Source organism: Acinonyx jubatus, chromosome B4 (assembly GCF_027475565.1).
Source record: "Acinonyx jubatus isolate Ajub_Pintada_27869175 chromosome B4, VMU_Ajub_asm_v1.0, whole genome shotgun sequence".
NCBI lineage: Eukaryota > Metazoa > Chordata > Mammalia > Carnivora > Felidae > Acinonyx > Acinonyx jubatus.
In genome coordinates this window covers 125160895-125171523 of record NC_069387.1, presented here as the reverse complement: position 1 = coordinate 125171523, position 10629 = coordinate 125160895, and the positions used below count along the sequence as shown (strand labels likewise).

General features: G+C 44.8%; 1 protein-coding gene across 2 annotated transcripts in view; it reads left to right on the top strand.

Moving 5' to 3' along the window:
- SYN3 (synapsin III) overlaps positions 1–10629 on the top strand; it is a 464763-nt gene that overhangs the window by 287829 nt on the left and 166305 nt on the right. The window lies entirely within an intron of this gene.

The window sequence follows — 10629 nt, the reverse complement described above, 5'->3', positions numbered from 1 at the left end:
AGTTCCCATTGGGATGTATGGATGATGAGTGGTAAGTGGATGGATGGATGGATGGATGGATCAATGAACAGGCAGATGGACAGACAGATGGATGATTTCTGGGGTTTTATTAAAGCCACCCAGGACAAAGAAAGTATCAGGAAGAAGATGGGGACAGGGAAAGAGGGAAAGTCCAGTGGGACTTTGCTTCTTTTACACCAATTGAGAGAGGGGCGTGATCCCCTCCTTCCTTTCTTGCTCACCCTACAGACCACCTTTGCTCATGGCTGCCCTGGGAAGATGGCAGTGGCAGCAGCCGCCTGCCCAGAGCTCCACCCAGGAGATAAAAGGAACCAGAGGAATGTGCTGGCAAGGCTGGCGTCCCTGTCCTCTCAGGGGTGTAAATGGCTTTCCTGCTCCCACAGGTTCAAAGAGCACTTCATTTCACAGCAAAAGTACAGCTAATGAGAAACAGATTTTCTGGCTCTGGCCACAGCCCTGAGAACCCAGGAGGCAAAGGAAAGCCCCCAAGAACCTAGCTATGAACGTCTGTACTGAAGGGCCTTTTTCCTCTCTCTCTCTCTCGGGCCATGGAGCTGTCTCAGCAACAGAGGAAAGGGGCTGTTGATAACTGGGGGTTGGGGCAAGAGCAGAATTCACATATAGGTGGTTGAGAGGGGCCCTCAGGAGAAGGGCTTTTGAACTGTGGGCCTTCTAATCATTCTTTTCTTTCTAGGTCTGGACGCCAAGTTGGGCAACACCTAATAAGAACAATAGCTTTCTTGTTCTGGGGGCTGCCAAGGTGCCAACTGCAGGGTAGCCCAGTAGGAAGGCCATTGGGTTGGAGGCCACAAGACCTGGTTTGTGGACTCTGGGCCTTAGTCTTCTCAGCTGTGTAATGAGCACACTGATGGTGATCAGTGAGAATCCCAACATTGCTATCTATTATACAGTGAAAATAGCACTAAGTTGAGGCCCAGAAGACCTGGGTTCTAGCCTTGGTTCTGCTGGGTGTGGACTTTGGGCAATGCAGGCTGGGACAGTAAGTCTTGGATGATTAAAAAAAAAAAGAAGGCCTAAGTTCAAATTCTGGTTCTTCCTTTCACTTTGCCAGTAGTGCCTGGGCAAGTCACTTGGCATCTCTGAACCTGTCTTCTCATCTGTAACCAGTACCAATAATATCAACCACATGGGCATGGGGTGAAGATTAAAAGAGAAGAGACACAAACTACTAGCACTAAATAGGTGCTTAAGGATAAGGGTGGAAACTTATTTGCCCAAAGACCTTAGGAGGAACAGGGAAATCAGTGACCAAATCAAAAGACAAATCCAGGCTGGACTCATGGCCAAACAATACAATAAAGGTAACAATAGTAGAATGATTTCAGTGTCCCATGCTCTGTTCTCAGAATCTTAAGTCTCTCCAAAACAACATGTGGGGCAAGTACTACTGTTTTCCCCAAAGAACTAGAACCAGGACTTAAAGAAAGAAGGTTGGGGGTGCCTGGGTGACTCAGTTGGTTAAGCGTCCAACTCTTGATTTCAGCTCAGGTCATGATCTCACAGTTGTGAGTTCAAGCCCCATGTGATGGGCTCCATGCTGGGTACGGAGCTGGCATAAGATTCTCCCTTTCCCTCTCCCTCTGCCCCTCCCCCCCTCAAAAATAGAAAGAGAAAGAAAGAAAGAAAGAAAGAAAGAAAGAAAGAAAGAAAGAAAGAAAGAAAGAAAGAAGGAAGAGAGGGAGAGAAGGAAGGAAGAGAAAGAAAAGAAAGGAGGAAGGTTGGTTGGACTTTAGAATATATGCCAAGTCACACACCTCTTCTTCAAAGTTTCTTCCTTGTAGCCTTCTCCCCTCTTCTCTGGGTGCCTGCCTGCCTCTGAGGGCCCAACCTGTGTCCAGTCTTCAGTGGGCACAAAGTTCCCAATCCAGATTGCTAGCTGGTCTCTTTTGCCCACCTTCCTCTCCAGGGTATTAGAAGGAGTGTTTCCCTCCTTTAACAAAAATTTTCTGAACACTTGTTATATGCTGGGCATTTGAGCCACAACAGGAAACAGAACAGAAAAAGAAAATCCCTGTCTTCATGGACCTTATATTCTGGAGGGGTGGTGGAGTATAAAAAGAACAAATGAATAAATAAAAATATTAAACATTAAGTCACAGTTTCACTGGTATGAGTTCACTAAAGATTAGTAAGGTACTCATCTGTGGGGTCCTGAAATAATTTGGGTCTTGCATTATTCACTACAATATTTAATAGAGACTATGTTCCAGGCATTATGCTAGGAACAGAGATTTAAAAAAAAAGATGAATAACACATGTACCTTGCCTTTGATGAAGGTCTATTCTAGAACGAGAAATTGAAGTATTAAACAATTGCAATCCATGGTGCTAAGAACTGTCTTAGAGAAATTTCCCCCAGTGTTTCAAAAGAGATGAGGAAAGAAACAGGAGAAGCCTGAGGAAGGCTTCACAGAGAAGGTAACCTCTGAGCTTGTCCTTGAAAGACAAGGATGAATTCACCAGATAGAAATGTAGGGAAATACTTCCTGGAATAAGGACAGTCATAGAAGCAAAAATATGCACAGCATGTTTGGGAATGCAGAATATACATTCCTATGTAGGTAGAGCAGAGGGTGAATGCAGGGGAGAAATGAAACTGGAGACAATTATAGGAATTTGGGGTACCAGCAGGTAAACAGTGAAGAGTCATAGGGGATTCTCTATCTCACACGTGATTTACTTACCTGTCTTCATGATCACTAATCCTTTCTTCAGCTATGTCTAAACTAATGCTAAGCATATCTTTTGGGTGCTTCACATGGGTTATTTCATCTTTCAGTTCTAGAATTTCCTGTTGATTTTTTGTCAGTTTCATTTCTCAGTAGAAAGTTTTCATCTTTTCCTCTATTTTCTTAATATATTCATCAGTTATTTCCCAGTCTGTGGCTGATAACACCAATATATGGATCACCTATAGATCTGTTTATATTGCCTACCTTTGTTTTTTCAGTCGTTTGGTCTTGTCTCTTAGAATGCTTGGCTGCCTTCGGGTCAGGTGTCCATCAGTAATCACCTCTTGCTCAAAGAAGCAGCCTAAAGTCTTTACATTGGCAGACCTTTGAGGGCAGAGTAGCATTCCTCCAAAGGGCATGGTGGACATAGCAGATACCACGATTGACATATTTGGTGGGGCAGAATCTGGGGAGATTCTTATGGGGAGGGTAGGACAGCAAGGAGGGTTCCATAAAGGGGATGTGGAAGTATGTGGGTGACAAGGGTGTGGACTCTCCAGCCTGGGCCCCCTCCATAGTAATTGCCTACCAGCCAGACTGGGAGTAGTACAGCATCAATCACTTTACCCTCCACCCTGCTCCAGCTGGGAAAGACATCCTGGCTGTGTAAACTAACCTTATGAGTCTAATTCCAAGAAGGCCAAGGAATTTGACAGGAAACAACACAAGCTAGTCGTCTTAGATCTCTGTCTGGGCTTGACGTGATTGGGTCTGAAATAGCTACAGAGAGCCTCCTTATTAAACGTTTTGAATCCACAACGACACACACACGTTTGCATGCACAAACAGGAAGGTTTAAAATGAGGCCACCAGGGGGGTAAGGCCATAGAGGCCTCTGCACAGGAACTGAGACCAAGGCTTCAATTTCAAATCAGATCCCCAGTGGAGGGTGTTTGACAGGCCTTGTCACTCAGATTCCAAAAATCCGTCTCCACAGCCAAGAATCCTTCATCTCTGTCCCCACTCTCCATCTTGACTATTCTTGTGCGTTGCAGGCGGCTCAGAGGTGGCTGTTTTCAAGTATGGAGCGAGCCATCTCTGCCAAGAGCTTGTCTTGCCAATCACTTCCTTGGCCTGGGCCCTCGGCTTGTCCAAGTCTGACATCACCCTTAACCCCCACCACCACCCCCAGAATAAAGAGCCACCTCAGAGGCTGTGACTGCCAGACACAGTCCCAATCTGCCCCAGACATTTCTAGCCGACAAATCTCAGAGAGACAGGATCCCTTCCAGCCATATGCACAGCTCTCACTGATCAGGGTGGTCTGAATACTCCAAATCTACTCTGCTGGGGGCTTGATCATTTGATATGGGAGGGAGGGATGGTGTCAGGTGCTGGTCCCCCATGCTGAGGGGTTCTAGCCCTCATGCACCCAGGAGCCTCAAGGGGCCTTACGGGGATCTTTTCTCTTGCTGAGTCTGGGGTGAGTGCAGTCTTAACCCTGAGGGAAATTAGGAGGTATCACATCGTGGGTTCAGAGGTCAGGTCTTGCTGACTTCATATACTGGTTTTTCTGTTCCTAGCTCTATGGCCTTGGGCAAATTGTGTAACCATTTCTTCATCTTTTCATTCATTATGTAAAGTGCCAATAGTTACCTTGTAAGGCTCCATTATGATGAAAGGAGTTGATACATGTAAATCTCTTAGAACCGCGCCTAGGATCTAAGGAGTCGTCAGTAAGTAATGTCAGGAGAGGCAAAGGGGGAATCAGTAGTTAACAGGGACAGAGTTTCAATTTGGGGAGATGAAAACCCCTGAAGATGGATGGTGGTTATGGTCACACAAGGTGAATGTACTTAATGCCACTGAACTATAAATACACTTAAAAATAGCTAAGATGGTACATTTTATATATGTGTGTGTTACCATAATTTTTTAAAAAAGTAACAGCTGTTATTATTCCTTGATGGGGCTACCTTCAGCTCCTCATGGAGACAGACCTAAGGTAAACATGGTATTTTTGCCCCCAGGAAGGAAGAACAGCATTCTCCTCCAGTATGGAGTTTAGGTTCCTCGTTGGGCTCCAGCACCTTCTCCCACTGAACAGAATTAAACTCTCAAGTCCTCCAGGGGTTCCACCAAGGAACTTGGTTACCTAAGAAGCCCTCTGAATTGCAGACAGTTAGACACACATACACACAGACATATCAAAGAGATGGACACATAGAAACACGCCCAAGGAGGCAGACAGGAAGGGCTGCAAAGAGATGAGGTAATCTAAGAAAGGATTTTGGTCTCTGGAGATGGGTCCTCCAGGTAAGACCCTGAAGGAAACTGGATGAGGTGCAGGTGGGGAAACCAACCACATGGTCATTACGTTGTCCAGGCCTTGGTTCAGACTCTGCCTGCTTGGAGCAGCCACTCTGATCCTCTTCAAACTCTTCCAAGCCCTCCCATGCTCTCAGCCTTGGCCAATGGCTACCTCCAGCAGAGCCCCCCCCCACCTCCCCACTTCTCTACCCTCCTAAGGGCCCATTCTCTGTGCTGAGCATCAAAGCCTCAATGTACTTCTCAGCTCTGGCTCAGCTGTTGTTCACCAATTACTTTGTGTATATGTCTTCCTTAAAGATGGGAGCTGTGGCTTTTCTTCTCTGCACTCCTCTGCTTTCACACTATACCTAATTGTGCAGACTTCACTCATACTTTTTTTAACTGATGGCATATTGATGAATTTGTTTTCGAAAACACACAAGCACGTGTGCACGTGCGTGCGCGCGCGCGCACACACACACACACACACACATCAGTAGTTCCCAAAGGAATACCAGTTCTGTGGGCTATCAAGAGGTATTATGAGAAAAGAGCATTCCATAGTCTAATATATCTGGGAAACAATGACCTAAGTTAAGTTAAACAGGTTTATTTATTATAGGGCATATCAGAGACTATAACATACTAATAATTATTTTAGTAGTGTCTTGGGACTGGCTCTTACCAGCTCAAGAGAGCCAGTTCTGTACATCTCTTCCCAATTTCACAATCGATGTAACATTGGTAACTTGAATCTGCCATGGTGGGACTATTTGCACCACAGAAATCAGCAAACACTACAAGTTTGGGGTTTTGTTTTTGTTTCAGAAAGCTGGCTTACCCACACGTTACTAAATACCACTTCAGGAAGAGACTATTTCATGCAGGTTTTCCTAATGTATTTGACCATAACATTCCTTTGTCCTCCGGTGGGAAACATCTTGGGGGAAGTAATGTTCCACAGAACATTTTGTGGGGGAAGTTGTCTTATGCAAAAGTACTTTAACCAAATGCCAAGGGAGATGATTCAGAGGGACTTATATTAATTAAGGCTCTGCTGTGTGCTCAGCAAGATGTTGGTGCTTTTTGTACATTATCTCATTTAATTCTTACAACAACGCTGGGAAAGCTATAAATATGACCCACATTTTTAAAATGAGAAAACGAAAAATCAAAGAATTTTCCCAACTTCACACAGCCAGGAATTGGCAGCACAAAGCCCATCTCAATCAGGGATCACAATGTCTAATGGGGAAGTATTTGCAACAAGACTTAAGTAATTTTAGAAGGGTTTATTAAGTGATTAGTAGACAGGTCATGAGCTATACTTAGAATGTAGTCATCTAGAATTGCCAGAGACACTTCTAGAAAATAAGAGAAAAGTTACTCAAAGTCTCAGCTGGCCCACATCTTGTCTTCTTCCTACTTGTCATCTGCCATGGGCTGACACTGCAGAGTATCCCAGATTTCAGAATCTCCAAGGAATTTAAGGAAAAATTCCAGTACCTGAGCTCCACCCTCTCAAGGGAATTGTAACCTGCAGTCAGGATTGAGAACACTGAAATTAATATGGAAAGGCCCTTAGAGACCAGCCAGATTAACTCTCATCTTATATATGGGGGAACTGAAGCCCACAAAGGGAAAGTAGCCTGTCCAGAGTCACACAGCAGTCAGTTGCAGAACATTAGACCAGAGCCTGAGCTTCTTGGCCCCTGGGTGATTCCTTTTCCACTAAGCACAAAGGTCTTCAGAACTCATTGCCTAAAAGAGATATGTCAACTGAAACCCAAACTTACTTTTGATAACTGAGGGTTGGTTACTTTGCCACCAAGGAAAAGCTAACCTTATCAGCTAAGGATGTTCCAAGGGCAGTGGGAAGCCACGGAAAGGTTTCAAGCTGGCAAACCACACCAGATGTCCTGAGGAAATACATCAGAACCCCAGATCACAGCCTTATAAGCAAAGGAGCTCACACCTGGCCGCCTCAAACTGACCATGGTAAGACCAACCCACCTTTGCTGCAGTGACTTTTCTTCCCATCATTAATTAATTAATTCACTCAGTCCATCAGTACCTGCTCACCTGGGAGGCATTGTCCTCGACAATGGGAATACGGTGAGCAAACCATACCAGAGAAATCCCAAGGAGCCTATATCTAGTGGGGGAGACAAACAATAAAAATTAATCCTATAATATGAAATTGTAGTAAATTCTACAGGGAAAATAAAACAGTAATATTATGAAGGGTATATGGGGAGGTAGGGGGAGGAGGAAGACACATCAAGTGAGCTGGTCAGGGTAGGCTTCTCTGAGGAGCTGATGTCTGAGTTGAAATCAGAATGAAAAGAAGCCCCTGGCCATGGGGTAAGTAGAGAGTGCTCCCGGCAGAGGGAAGAGCAAAGACAGCCCTGACTGGAGGGTCAGGCTGAGGTCCTTCCTGCTCAGCTACTCTGAGTGAGGTTATCAGACTGGGGTTAAAAAGCCAGAAGGACCAGGAGATAGGACAGGAGCCCACATGACCACAGTCAAGTCACCAGGCCAGAGTCCGTGCTGGAAAGGGGAGGCAGGTTGCCAAACTGAAGAGCCGGTATTGAACACCCATCAGAGGATCCAGAAATTCTTGTCCCGTACCTTATTCTTCACCTGCCCCTGGCCCACAAACTAATTTCTAGAAGCATGAATTTCCAAGAGGGTGTTCAAACTTGGTCTTATTCAAGATATGCAAGTTTTAACATAATTAAATGAGAAGTCCATTTTGGTCAGTCAGGTTGATCAAAGATGAGAATGATGGGTAGTATCCAGGAGTATTGAACAGCCCCTCTTTGACTTGCAAAGAACTGAGATCCCTTCAAGTGAGTTTCCAAGAGGGTATAAGCTATTATTGTGAGGATATTTGCACAGGAACTGAGAGGAGAACCAGAAAGCCCTGGGAAGTACAAAAACATTGAAGAATCTTGTTTCTTTATTAACACCACACAATGACTCTGCTCCCTTCTCTGCCTCCTACAACCATTAGTTTCTTACTCCTACTTTTTCCTCCCACATTACTTTGGCTGGTGCTTGGCTAACTCACCCTTTTTGTCCACTCTTTAGTTAGTGAACTTTCAGACCTATTTCCCACTGCTCACTGATACATTCTTTCTCTATTCCCAAAGCAAATTCCCAAAAGAAGTCTGATTGGCCTCAGATCATCTCTTCGTGCCAAGTGATTAGATGCCCTTGGTCCAGGTGTCCACTCCTGGCCCAATCAGCTGTCGCTAACCTCATGACTGGAGCCATGTGGGCTCTCAGAAAAATCCTGACTGCACAGCTATCCAGTGTGCGGTGACCTACTCATCCTAGTTTTCTCAGGACTTTCCAGGCTTCAAAACTGAGTTATGTCTCAGGACCCTCCTCAGTTCTGAACAAACTGGGACAGTTAGTCACCCTATGGTTGTGGGTGGGATGGTTCCCTTTGGAGTTCCTGGAAGGGCAGATAGAGTAACAGACATCTTCAGCATGTCAGTGGTAGACAGGGTATGAGAAAATCAGTATTTCTTACCCACTGACGGTAGGAGTGAAAATTGTTATGACCTTTCTGGGGGAAAATCTAGAAATATTTATGAAAGGTAAAAAATAAGTATATTCGTTGACTTAGAAACATTTTGATGATTTCTCCAAGGTAATCAGACCAGAGTGCAAAGATTCATGAGCAAAGCCATTCACCAAAGTGTTATTTGTAAAAGTAAAATAATGGATGTACCCTAAGTAACTACAAATAGACAATTAAGTGAAATAAACCAGGATATGTCCAGTGAATACTTTGTGACCATTAAAAATAATGATGTGGCTTTCTAAATATTGATGTGGAATTTTTCTATGAGTTATTCTTAACAAAAAGGGGATTTATCATTCCATAAATAATCACATGTATGTAAAACAAGGTGGGGGGGAAGCACATTGAAAAATGTGGAAATAGGGGCGCCTGGGTGGCGCAGTCAGTTGAGCCTCCGACTTCAGCCAGGTCACGATCTCGCGGTCCATGAGTTCGAGCCCCGCGTCAGGCTCTGGGCTGATGGCTCAGAGCCTGGAGCCTGTTTCCGATTCTGTGTCTCCCTCTCTCTCTGCCCCTCCCCCGTTCATGCTCTGTCTCTCTCTGTCCCAAAAAATAAATAATAAAAAAAACGTTGAAAAAAAAATTTAATAAAAAAAAAGAAAAATGTGGAAATATTCCAGTGGTGAGATTGCACATGATATTCATCTTTAAGCTGTTTCACTTTTTCTGAATGCCTTTCAATGTGTAATTATTATTTCCATATTTGGATTTTTTCCCATTTTTTAAAAAACATAAAACATCCTGGTCCAACAAAATCTGATGAAATGGTGTTTTCATTCAAAGATGTTTTTATTTTCCAATTTTGTTCTGGTCCATTAATTTTAGAACACACAGAGGTTTGATTCAGGTTCCAACTGATCCAGTTGGGTTTGGTTTTATTTAAAAACAAAAACAATGTTGATTCCATCTGAATTGCATTTATAGAAAATTAATATTGGGGTTTGGTTTAGGATTCAGCCTGTTGAGTAGTTGGTTGCTATTCTTGGTTTATAGTATATGTAGTTCAAGTCACTCCTCAGAATCCCCACAAGAACCTTGAATAATTGGAATGAAGGCAGAGAGAGGTTTGGAAGCCCGAATTATCCAGAAAATTGCTGTGTCTCTCAGCCTGGAAGGGCCTGCAAGCAGCCATTTCCCAAGGGCACAGAACAAAGCCACAGCTGGGACATTTCCAGGAGGTCTGTTGGCCCTGACCACTATGTGGCCAGAGCTGTGCTGCCCCAGGACTTTGGTGTCACTGCAGCTCTTACCCTCTGCTTACTCCCATGAGGCAGGAACTGGCAGGAACAGGCAGGAACTGGCCCCACTGCCTAACAGTGCCTAGGGGCTTCCCTCTTCCAGGCCAGGCCCTTGTCAGTGGTGACCAGAGCTCCTCACCAACAAAACCTCCGTCCTGCTCCTTTTTAATGCTTTTTTAAAGGTGGGCACCCTGGCTCTGTGGAGGACTCTTAGAATAAGCAGAGGGAGACAAATGTGGTGATGACAAACTACTTCCATGAAGTGGGCTGGGGCAACACACTCACCCAGCCACCAGACAAGCATCCCCAAAGGGCTCTGGTAGGACCCCGCTCCTTTGTGCTTTCCTAGAAACCATCAAAGCCTCACCTGGAATGGTTTTAGAACCGTATTCCCTGCAGCCACTAGGTAGGTGACTTGGGCAAAGGATCTTCAGCTGTACCTCAGTTTCTGTAGCTGTGAACGAGCAGAGCAGCATACGTCTCTCCCGGTTGGCATGAATGTTATATGAAATCATCTTCCTGGAATTACCTGCTCCACAGCCTGCCACCCGTCGAGCCCAAAGAGCAGGGTGAATGGTCCACCTGGGGTGCAGGCTAAAAGGGGCTGGCAGTGCCTGTAGATAACTCACAAGCCATTGTAAATCTGGCTAAAATCTGGTCTGCCTTGTATCCCCACACATCAACATTTCTAAACAACGCCAATGAGAAATACTCTGCATGTTGACTGTTTCAGTCACCCCCAAACCGGGCACACCATTGCCTGCCACAGGGG